Here is a 10,598-nt window from a genome sequence, read left to right on the forward strand (position 1 = left end):
GATAGAGATCTGATCGTCTCCCCCGCAAAAAAAAGATATCTGATCGTCTCGAAGAGAACAGGAAAGTATCTCATCCGATCAGTGGGTCGTCCGATCGAGGAGAGATTGAGCGAGAGATGACAACACGGGTTTGCGTTTTTTATACTCCTTCGTCTCAAAATAAGTGTCTTGAGTTTAATACAAATTTGTACTAGAGCTAGTAAAGTTGAGACACTTATTTTGAAAGGGAATAAGTAATTCTTTTTAGTATATATGCGGCCTCTTAGTATATACCCGTCCGTGAAGGCCTGGGCCCAGAAGCCTACTGGCTTGCCCCCGTCCGTGAAGGCCTCGGCCTTTTGCACCTGCTCGCGGCTGCGCGGAGGCTGCTGCTCTCGCATAGAGAATAGTCCCACACCGCTACTTCGAGGTCACAGCGCTACCACACAGCAATATATAAGGAGGGCCAAGCCGTCCATTCGAAAGCACGAAGCTGCGCAGCGGGCACGAAGCGAACTATTCTTTCGCCTTTTACTAAAGAATACCGTGTGCACACTGCAATACGCAGCATACGCTAATTTTTGAAGGGATCCTTCTTACCAGGAGGTCCCCACAATTCAAAACAAAATTTTTAGTACTAATTTAATTTTTTTGCCAAATGCTCGTTTGCATCTTTAATCATAGCTTTGTGTCCTGCGACACAGCTCGTAGGTGAGGGACAATTTGTTTTCCTTTTCTACAATGTTTTTCCTTCATTCCAAAATATAAGGTTTATTCATTTTCTCCAACTTTGCAAATGTTTAAGAAGTCAAACTTCTACAACTTTGGCCAAAGTTTACAGGAAACATATCAATGTCTATAATAGCAAATCATTGTCATTTAGATCGTCAATAGCTCTATTTATCTATTTAATATTGTAAATGCTGATATACATTGCTATAATTTTTGTCAAACAAAGAATATTTAACTATTAAAACAACTAGTTGAATGCCCGTACGTTGTCACGGGACAACATAACAATGACACTCTGGGTGTAGTTTGTTAAGGTGTTCTATTGAAGTCATGGTCCATTAAGTTTATCTAAAAATATGGTCAAAAGAAAAGGTTTATCTAAAAGTCTGAACTGATAGAAAATGTGGGTTGTATGTTTCAACATGTTTGTCCCACTTCATCACATTTTCCACATGTTCTACTTTCTCGATCCACTCCTTCGCTCAAGGTTTGTTGTCGTCGCTCTACTTCCTACCTAATTGAATGTCCATGCATTACACGGAATTCAAAACCACACAGATCCAAATAATTGTATTAATTTTCTATGTTTATCAAACAACACGATGCCATGTTGTTTTCAAGCACGACACTTTTTATGGATCTGTGGGAGTAACAAATATCATGCACTTATTTCCTTCTATCAGTCATATGACTCCTTAACCACACTTTTCTTGAAAGAAGACAAAATGACATCTTTCTCAGGCGCATGTTTCTCCTCCAGATCCACTCTCGCTTTAACATCATTAAATACATTTCTCAACTTTAGCAAATCTGACATACTACAAGAGATGATGACTGCCGTCAACCTTAGCAAATCTCACTTACTACAGGAGACAAATTATGTCAAATACCCAATTAACTATAATGTCACATTTTTAAATTTCTCCCATTTTATCACACTATGCATATTGCCGTGATGACTTGTCACGTACAAATTTAACTGTAACACGGGGTTGGTACGAACCCAAAATCATTGTCTTCACTGGGTATCTCACACACTACTTCTCTAAAATCAATTCTTATCGGCGAGGTCTTCCATGTCTATGGAGATGACGGGCACACACGTTCAATGCCGTCAGCTCTCTCTCTCCTTCCTTTGTTGCCCTGCATCACCCATGAAGTTCACTAAAACTCCTTGGCACTGCAAAAAAAAAGAACTCATTTACATGACAAGTGTTCTTCTAAGTGCCATATATTTTACTTGCAATATTTCTTTCACCCGATATATTTCAACATTTTTCTTGTGTGCTTGAAATTAATGCATAACTCATTTGCATGCAATTTGGTAGCTCATTCCTCAAAATGACTGTCCTTTCAGAAGATGTTTCTCTGAGAGGAGATTCTAGAATTGTATTTGGCAAACCAGCATAAGTTGACAAAATTGATCTAAAGAATGTTGGGAGCCTTGTGCAATATATCTTGGGGTGAAAAGGAAGTCAACATAAGGGAATAATGCATACATGCTGAAGAGTTGAGAAACAAACTTGCTGAAGAGCTTGTACTTGCAAGAAGTCAGTGTCTATTACTCCCTCCGTTCCCAAATATTTGTCTTTCTAGGCAATTTAAATGGACTCAACATACGGATGTATGTAGACATATTTTAGAGTGTAAATTCACTCATTTTGCTCCGTACGTAGTCATTTGTTGAAATCTCTAAAAAGACAAATATTTAGGAACGGAGGGAGTAGTATACACAGTATAAGTCCCACATGCCTCCTCTCAACATCATATATAATTGTAATAGCATATAAATTCTAGCCAAACTTGTACTGCTTAGCTAACAAACTACAGAGATCAGACAAATCCCAACAAAATATTAACAATAGTACATCTAAACAAAGCAAACAAAAAGCAACCATGAAAAATAGGGTTATTAGGACAATGTTGAAAAACATATTGAGCTAAAGATTAGGGAGTGTATTGTCATAGCCCATATTGCTGGTGGAATGTTAACAACATAAAAACACCATGGTATAACAATTCTCATTAGGTCCATATGATAAAACTAATCTACAGCCCCATGTTTTTTAGCCGTGAGTCTTCATATTTTCGAGTGTAACTATCCAAAAGAATTTACAGTATTTCCAAGTTTTAGATTATTTACAGTTGATTGATCCCAAAAGGTTGATAAAATTCCCCTCTTTTCAGCACCTTCCACATAATTCTGGCCACTTAAATTATCCTTCCCACCATGTTGAGCGGCACTTGAAGGTGCTAATCATCTACAGAACTCCTCTACAACAGAAGTTACATTATCATCTGATCCGAAGGACCCCTGAGAAAAACCTGAGCCTGGCCAATACCATTAATTATGAGTATATCACAAGATTGCTTGATTAAGAAAAAATATAGACTGCACACATCTAGTCTAGATAGGTCAGAACTCCCAGGCCATATTTTAAGATGCACACAAATCATGCTTTTCAGCTCCCCGGACATTCTCCCTATCAAGTCGAGATAGGCCATACCATAATTTGTTTTACAGCACACCAAACCAAGAATTATTTTTGGCTATCTGTTATATTGACTGCTCTTTCTTTGTAACAAGTAGCTACATATCAGTCTGAAATTAAATTTCTCAAAAATGTGCACGATACCTGAGTAGTTACTCCAAGTAATATCAATTGGAAAAATTGGCATTATACAACCATATCCTTGGAGCAGTCTGCAGGTAGCGTGACCTTGGGATTACGGTGGCTGTTGTCGACCTCGTACCTGGCACAGGAGCCGGCGCTCCTGTCCTTGCGGTGGCGCACGGTCTGCTTTTAAGATATGAGACCTGAAGGGGGTCTGTAGTGTGGGGCATTACATGTTGTAGCTCTGAAATTACCTCTAAATAAGTCAAACTTGTAACCTTTACGAGTTCATATTTTCTCATTCTTCCATCTCATATCCGAGAATTAAACACCACCACAGCTATAGAATCAAATCAAACTGAACCAAATCAAACCAGTCGAAGTTCTCGTTGCCAAGGCAAGAATGTACAAAAGGCATAAAACAACCAGCTGATGACGTCTCCACAAGTGGATTCTGCTCGTCGGCCGCTACTATCTGACCTGGAGCTCGTCGCCGGCAAGTGTGGCACCTCCACAGCGTCTCAGAGAACCATCCTTTGATCGGTGATGGCCGACATCCAAACAACAGTCAGTGCATAAGGTCAACTATATCTTTCTTCTCACCATATGAGAATCTGCAAAGAAGTCAATTTTATTCAAGAATCAGCAGTTATTCATAGAAGAACAGCAGGTCACTTCAGACAAGGATGTACAGTATAAAAGAAACAAGAAAGATAGGGGGGGTGAGAACCTTGCTGCTGGAGGGATGGTTCCGGTCAAGGTCAATGGAGCTTGCTAGCGTCGTCGTCAGATACATAAGGTTCCTTGCCCACGTAGTTTGTGTGTTGCTTGGTTTGGTTCATTGAGAACTGAGTGGGAGGATAGGGTTTTTGTTACCGGACGGGACAGGGCGAGAGGTGACGTCGGTGTTCGTCCTTCCCTTCGCTGAAGAACATGCAGAGTGCCGCGTGGGCGCCGGCATCACGGCGTCGACCAAAAAACTCAAACGAGCTAGCGATGAGCACACGTTGTTCTTGTCCAATGCGGCGTCGACACTGATACCGTACTCGCCGGAGATGAGACGGATGATGGAGATCGAGTAACCGACCCCATCGGGACGGGTGAGGCCGTCGAGGCAGGCGAGGGCGAGGGTTGGGTAAAGGGACTCCTCGACCTCGTTGACGCGGCTGAAGCCATCGTCTATCTGTGAGCGAAGAGGAGGATGAGTCGGGCCACGACCAAGGGGGCAGCGGGCGCGTGGAGGAGGGCCGAGGTGATCTACAAGGGAGGCGGCCGTCGGCTAATAGCACAATGGAGATCGTCTGCTTGGGGGATTTTTCTCGGGAGGGATGGGATGGGAGGAGCGATTGGGGTAGTTTGGTGAGGAGAGTTGGGGACGTGGTTTTTTTTAGGTTTTTTTCCTTTTTCTTTTTATCGGGAAAGTGGGAATCGAGGGGGGACGCTGGTCGAACGAAGGGCGGTGGGGAGGCGGGGAAGGAGGTCGAACCATCACGACGTTCGATCCCCTTTAATAATAGAGATCATACACAGATAACATGCAATTCTCTACATGGCTCCAAAAAAAATCCAGGCTCTGGTTCAAATAATAAGGTTAGTAATAAACTTCGAAACCATATATATTAAGATAAGATCCTATAGTGAACTAATCTATGGTTGGATAGTAGGAGAGTGGTATCGCCAGTCCCCCAAGGTTTAAGTCGACTTGACATTGATGCTCGCATTATTCCTGAATTCATTTCAGGCTTCCGACGATGTTCGTTCAGTTGGAGGATACGATTACATCCACTGTGAGGCATCTGTGGTGACTTTGTAAAATCTCAAGATGCTATGCCAGCTCAGTCTTTCGGAGGTGCTCGTAGAGGTAGGGTGTGAGCGCCCTCATAGGGGTGAGTGTATGCCCGTGTATGTGAGTGACTTCAATTGTACTGTGTTAAAAAAAGATCAGATAAAGTGGTAGGACACCATGTTCAAATAGGGGATTATAGTGGATTGCGAGAGAGTGGACCGCTGAAAAAAATTAGGAAGGTGATGAAGATGGCGACGTTGATGAAGATGATCACCACGACGATGGTTCCCCAAATGGCACACCGGCGCCACCAGGAGAGGAGAGAGATGCTCCCTTTTGGCTTGCTCCATCATGGTCTCCCTGACGGTGCCCTGGATTAGGGGCTACAAACCACGTAGGACTATTAATCATGGGCCGAGCCAGGGACCACCACTGCCGAAGACTGGACCACGTGGACTACGGCCCTCAACGTGCTCAAGATAGAATCCTTCGAAGACTTAGCGTACACTTCAAGGCATATTCAAATAGTTGGCATGTCATATCTAGATGTAACCGACCCTGTGTAACCCTAGGTACCCCAGGCATTATATAAGCCACGGGTTTAGTCTGTAGAGGCAGGTTAGATTCATGCATACGATCTCGAGGTAGATCATCCTATAATTTCTACCCATGCACAATCAATACAATACAAGCAAGACATAGAGTTCTACCTCTTCGAGAGGGCTCGTACCTGCGTAAACATCGTGTCTCTATACTTCATGTTGCCATATAGTCAAGAGCACCAGGTCGAGCGCCCCTACCCGAGATCTGCCGGATTTAGCTCCCACACCCCCTAGATGGGGAGTGGTTCTCCCACTACTAGGGAAAACCCTAGCAGCAGCGCGCGTATAAAGCCTATGAGTAGCATGAATAACCATGCTACTAATAAGGCGCTACAACTAAAGGTTAGCAGTAGCGTTGGTTTGACCGCGCTACTAGTAAGGCGCTACAGCTAAAGGTTAGCAGTAGCGCTGGTTTGACCGCGCTACTGCTACATCGACTTAGTAGCAGCGCTTTCTAAAACGGGCGCTTCTGGTAATTAGTAGCAGCGCTTCTCCTAGCACGCGCTACTACTATTATTCCGTATTTCTTTTTTATTTCATGTTGTATTCATACACCTTTATAAAAGTTTTCATACAGCAGCAATTTAGAGAATGAATTTACATCATAATGAGTTATTACATCAGTGGGAGAAAGAACCATGGACTAGTTTCAAGTGGATGCCATCCACTTGAAACTAATCCATGGTTCTTTCACCCAATGATATAATAAATATCATCATCATCATCATCATCATATCATTAACAACTTAGCATCATAATACATCATTGTCATATAACACCTCCCCATGATCATCGTTTTCATCAATGATACATCACATACAAGTTGGTCACTAGACATAATCACAACTACTCATCATCATCAACTCTCATAAACATATTGTACCTCATAGGACCTACTACATTCTCTTAGGACCTACTATATTATCTTAGGTAAAATAGCATAAAACAAGATAGCCCCTCACTCTCCATTATGGAGAATGGAGATTTTTCTGTCTCCAATTCTTGCCTTTCACACAATGTTGCTTCCAAGAACCTCCTTACGAATGTCCATATATTTCTTCCATTCTTTGATTATCATGTGTTCACCGTTTTTAGAAATCCGGTATGCACAGGTGAGATTCGTAGGACGACCTGGCTGTATGTTCAAAACATCTAGGCGACCATTCTGATACATCAAATGAGGTACACAATCCATCGGGATTTTCTGTTGAAAAACATAGTAATAACTTCGTAGTTAGCAATGTAGTTCAGTTTTAGAAGTATGCAAAAGATGCATGGATGTCGTAATAGTAAAAAGTCTTACCAGGAAATCTCCATGGAAGTTATCGTTGCTCAACACGTGCACTAGTGGCACGTATTCACCATAATTTGGAGGAGTTCGATAAAAGGCATTGTAATTCTCAATGTCAATACAATATGCGACCAGATGATTTTTCTCTTGATAAGTTAACTCAGAGCCATCGGTGTAGTTGGTTCTGTCTACCATCTTCCGCACACTCTTTGAAGAATGAAAATAAGCTATCAATGAAAATAAGTTGTCAACTATTTTGAAATAAACAATATAAATTACTTAATAACTATGTTTGAGGAACTCACATAGCGGTAGAATTGGAAGCGTATCAACAAGAACCCAAATGTCCAAATTGTCTTGGTCGATGTCAGGATCACCAAGATCCATGGTGACAAACATACCATCTTGAAAATCATACATCTTGCAAAGTACTTCCCAACCCGGTTAACCAAAATTGGATACGCTCTCAGAATTGTATAGATTTACCTCAAAATCCATACCATGATGGATCCTTAGGTTAATTTTCTTTGTTTCATTCCTCTCATGATCTTCAAAACCCATCCTCTCCAAGACATAGCGTCTTGCATGGCATGGGATAAGCTAGTTGAACTGTAAAAGACGAAAATTACACGTTGAAGTAGTAGAAGTCAAGAATTACGAAAAAAACACTTAGCGTCGTAGCGTACCGTTTCACAATCAAAGGCCTCCTCCAGCTTAATGCTGAAGGCCGATCTTCGTCCAGATGAGGCCTGTCACAGAAACCCCGGTTGTCGCTGCACCAGGAGCAATCCCCGGGACCTTCTTCGTCCGACGACATTCCTATGTTCATAATTCAAAGATTAAACTTGTACAATTAAATATATGTACTACAAAAACTAAATTAGATCATTATTATTCATCATGGGTTGACTATGGGTCTGTCGAGTCTTTTCTTGAAAACTCTCAGCTCACGCGGTGTATATATTCGACCATCGGTGATGGTAGCTCCTCCTTTCGTTTCCGGGTGCATTACACCAAATTGTCTAGCACATGGGAATGAAGGAGAAGCTACCCCCATGCCAACAGTTGGGATTCTTCATCCTCTCATATATGGTGGATACACTCCCTCACTGATTCCTCTCTGACGTTTACGACCGTCGGTGATGGTCGTTACTCCTCCTTCCCCTAGTGCATAACAAAGGTCTAGCACCCGGAGAAGAAGGAGAAACGACCCCCACGACAACATTCGGGATTCTTCGGCCTCGATATTTCCAGGACACTCGATATTTCCTACATATTCTAGCACAAGTTATGCCAAAATTCATGAAAAATACCGGCATGACCTTTGCTAGAACAGGACATATCGAGCGCCTGAAATTTGCTGGAACGGAAATTAATCAACACTCCGGCAAAATATAGGCCACTCGGAGGTGTAACCTGCAAGCATGACCAGCCACTTGGGCAACCACATATCCTATTTGAGCAACAGAAGATATACATGTTTTTATCTACATCATATCTTATAGGACTCGTATTGACATGGAGATTTGGCTGGTCTCACCTCGAGGTCGGAGGGGGCCGGTGTCGGGGACGACAACGGGGAGGATGGAGGGGCTCCTTGATTTCTGCAAAAACAAAAACCATATAAGTTATCACTAATACATCCCGAATAGTATCATACATATAACATCACTAATACAACTAAAACCCTAGCGAACAATGGGTATCGACGACGAGGATGCAGGATAGGCATCATTGACGTCAATGCGGGAATAATTGCTTAAACTAAAAAAATAACAACAAATTTGACATGTACAACTAGTTATATTAATTCAACTAGTTCTTACTAAAAATAAACTTACTATAAATAGAAATAGACTAGTTCTTTCTAAAGATAAACTAGTTCAACTAGTTATATTAATTTTCTTACTAAAAATATATTAGTTCTATTAATTCAACTAGTTCTTACTAAAATCAAACTAGTTCAACTAGTTTATTAATTGACTTATTAATTATTTTAAACACTTACTAAAAACAATAAAAAAACTACATTATACAATCTACTACCACTATAAAAGCAAGAGAGGGCAGATCCAACTTAGCGTATTAACCGTCTGATCACAATCAATGGTCTAAAATCTTCGTTAACGAAATCTTTGTTAACACGCTAATCCTCGCACCTTGCACGTCCTCTTCGCCCCGCCAACTGTCGTGGTTCTAAGTCTGACAGTAGAGTGGGGGGTAGGTATGGAGAGGCAATGTCCTAGCTTATGGAGAGGTTGTAAACACAAGAGATGTACGAGTTCAGGCCCTTCTCGGAGGAAGTAAAAGCCCTACGTCTCGGAGCCCAGAGGCGGTCGAGTGGATTATGTGTATATGAGTTACAGGATGCCGAACCCGTCTGCCTGTGGAGGGGGGTGGCTTATATAGAGTGCGCCAGGACCCCAGCCAGCCCACGTAATGAAGGGTTTAAGGGACATTAAGTCCGGGGCGTTACTGGTAACGCCCCACATAAAGTGTCTTAACTATCATAAAGTCTACTTAATTACAGGCCGTTGTAGTGCAGAGTGCCTCTTGACCTTCTGGTGGTCGAGTGAGTCTTCGTGGTCGAGTCCTTCAAGTCAGTCGAGTGAGTCCCTAGTCGGTCGACTGGAAGGTGATCTCTTCTAAGGGTGTCCTTGGGCAGGGTACTTAGATCAGGTCTGTGACCCTACCCTGGGTACATGACCCCATCATTAGCCCCCGAATGGATTGAGGCTTTGAATGATGAAGGAGTTGATGTTGTTTCGATTAGCCTTTGCGTACTGGTCGTGCGTTGTTTTGAACCAAAGAACCTCTTTGCTGATAGTGAGCAACTTGTCTTCAGTCGACTCGATCCATTCTTTTCTTTCGTCGAGTGATCTTTTGGCTTCGCCGATTTCCGAGCGACGGATCGCAGGGAATCCCGCGCCTGACAGACCGATCTGCCGTTCGCGGATTCCGTGGGATGCGTTCGGATGGGACAGGGTGTAGACGCCTCGATTCCCGCACCGCTTTCTTCGCCACGTATCCCACCCGCGTAACTGTTTTAGGATATGATTAGATCGACCGGGCCCACCTGTCATCCACTCGGAAGGGACCTTATAAATGCGCCCGGCGAGGGTTTTTTGAACAGTGCCTCAGCATTCTCTCTCCCTCTCTCTGCTCCCTTCGTCTCCGCCCAACACGCTCGCTCTCGCCTCCGCACAACTTCTCCTCGCGCGTCTCGCCGGCAACCATGGTCAAGGTGAAGACGGCGGCGCTGGAACGCGCGAAGAAGGCGTCGGCGACGGAGAAGGCGAAGGGGAGATCCACCAGCCGCGACGGGTCTTCGTCTAGATCTCGCCTGCCAAAAGGCTGGGTCCAGGGAGATTGGATCCAGTCGACCATCACGGAGACGGATCTCCTCGACATGGCCAATGAGGGCCTGATCCCTCATGGAGCTGCGAGGCTCCCGGGGAAAGAGTGGCAGCCCCAGCCGGAAGAGGGTGAGTGCGTGCTTCTGGCTACCCATGTTGACCGTGGATTTTCTTTGCCGCCGAGCGTTTTCTTCCGTGGTTTCTTGAACTTCTTTGGAGCGCAACTCCACCACTTCA

General features: G+C 43.4%; 1 non-coding gene across 1 annotated transcript; it reads left to right on the forward strand.

The window, feature by feature from the left end:
• Positions 1-470: 470 nt before the first annotated feature.
• On the forward strand, positions 471-587 carry LOC119342323. The gene has a single exon (XR_005165528.1). It is a non-coding gene; the product is annotated as a U5 spliceosomal RNA (small nuclear RNA).
• Positions 588-10,598: the final 10,011 nt, after the last annotated feature.

Source organism: Triticum dicoccoides, chromosome 7B (assembly GCF_002162155.2).
Source record: "Triticum dicoccoides isolate Atlit2015 ecotype Zavitan chromosome 7B, WEW_v2.0, whole genome shotgun sequence".
Taxonomy (NCBI): Eukaryota; Viridiplantae; Streptophyta; class Magnoliopsida; order Poales; family Poaceae; genus Triticum; species Triticum dicoccoides.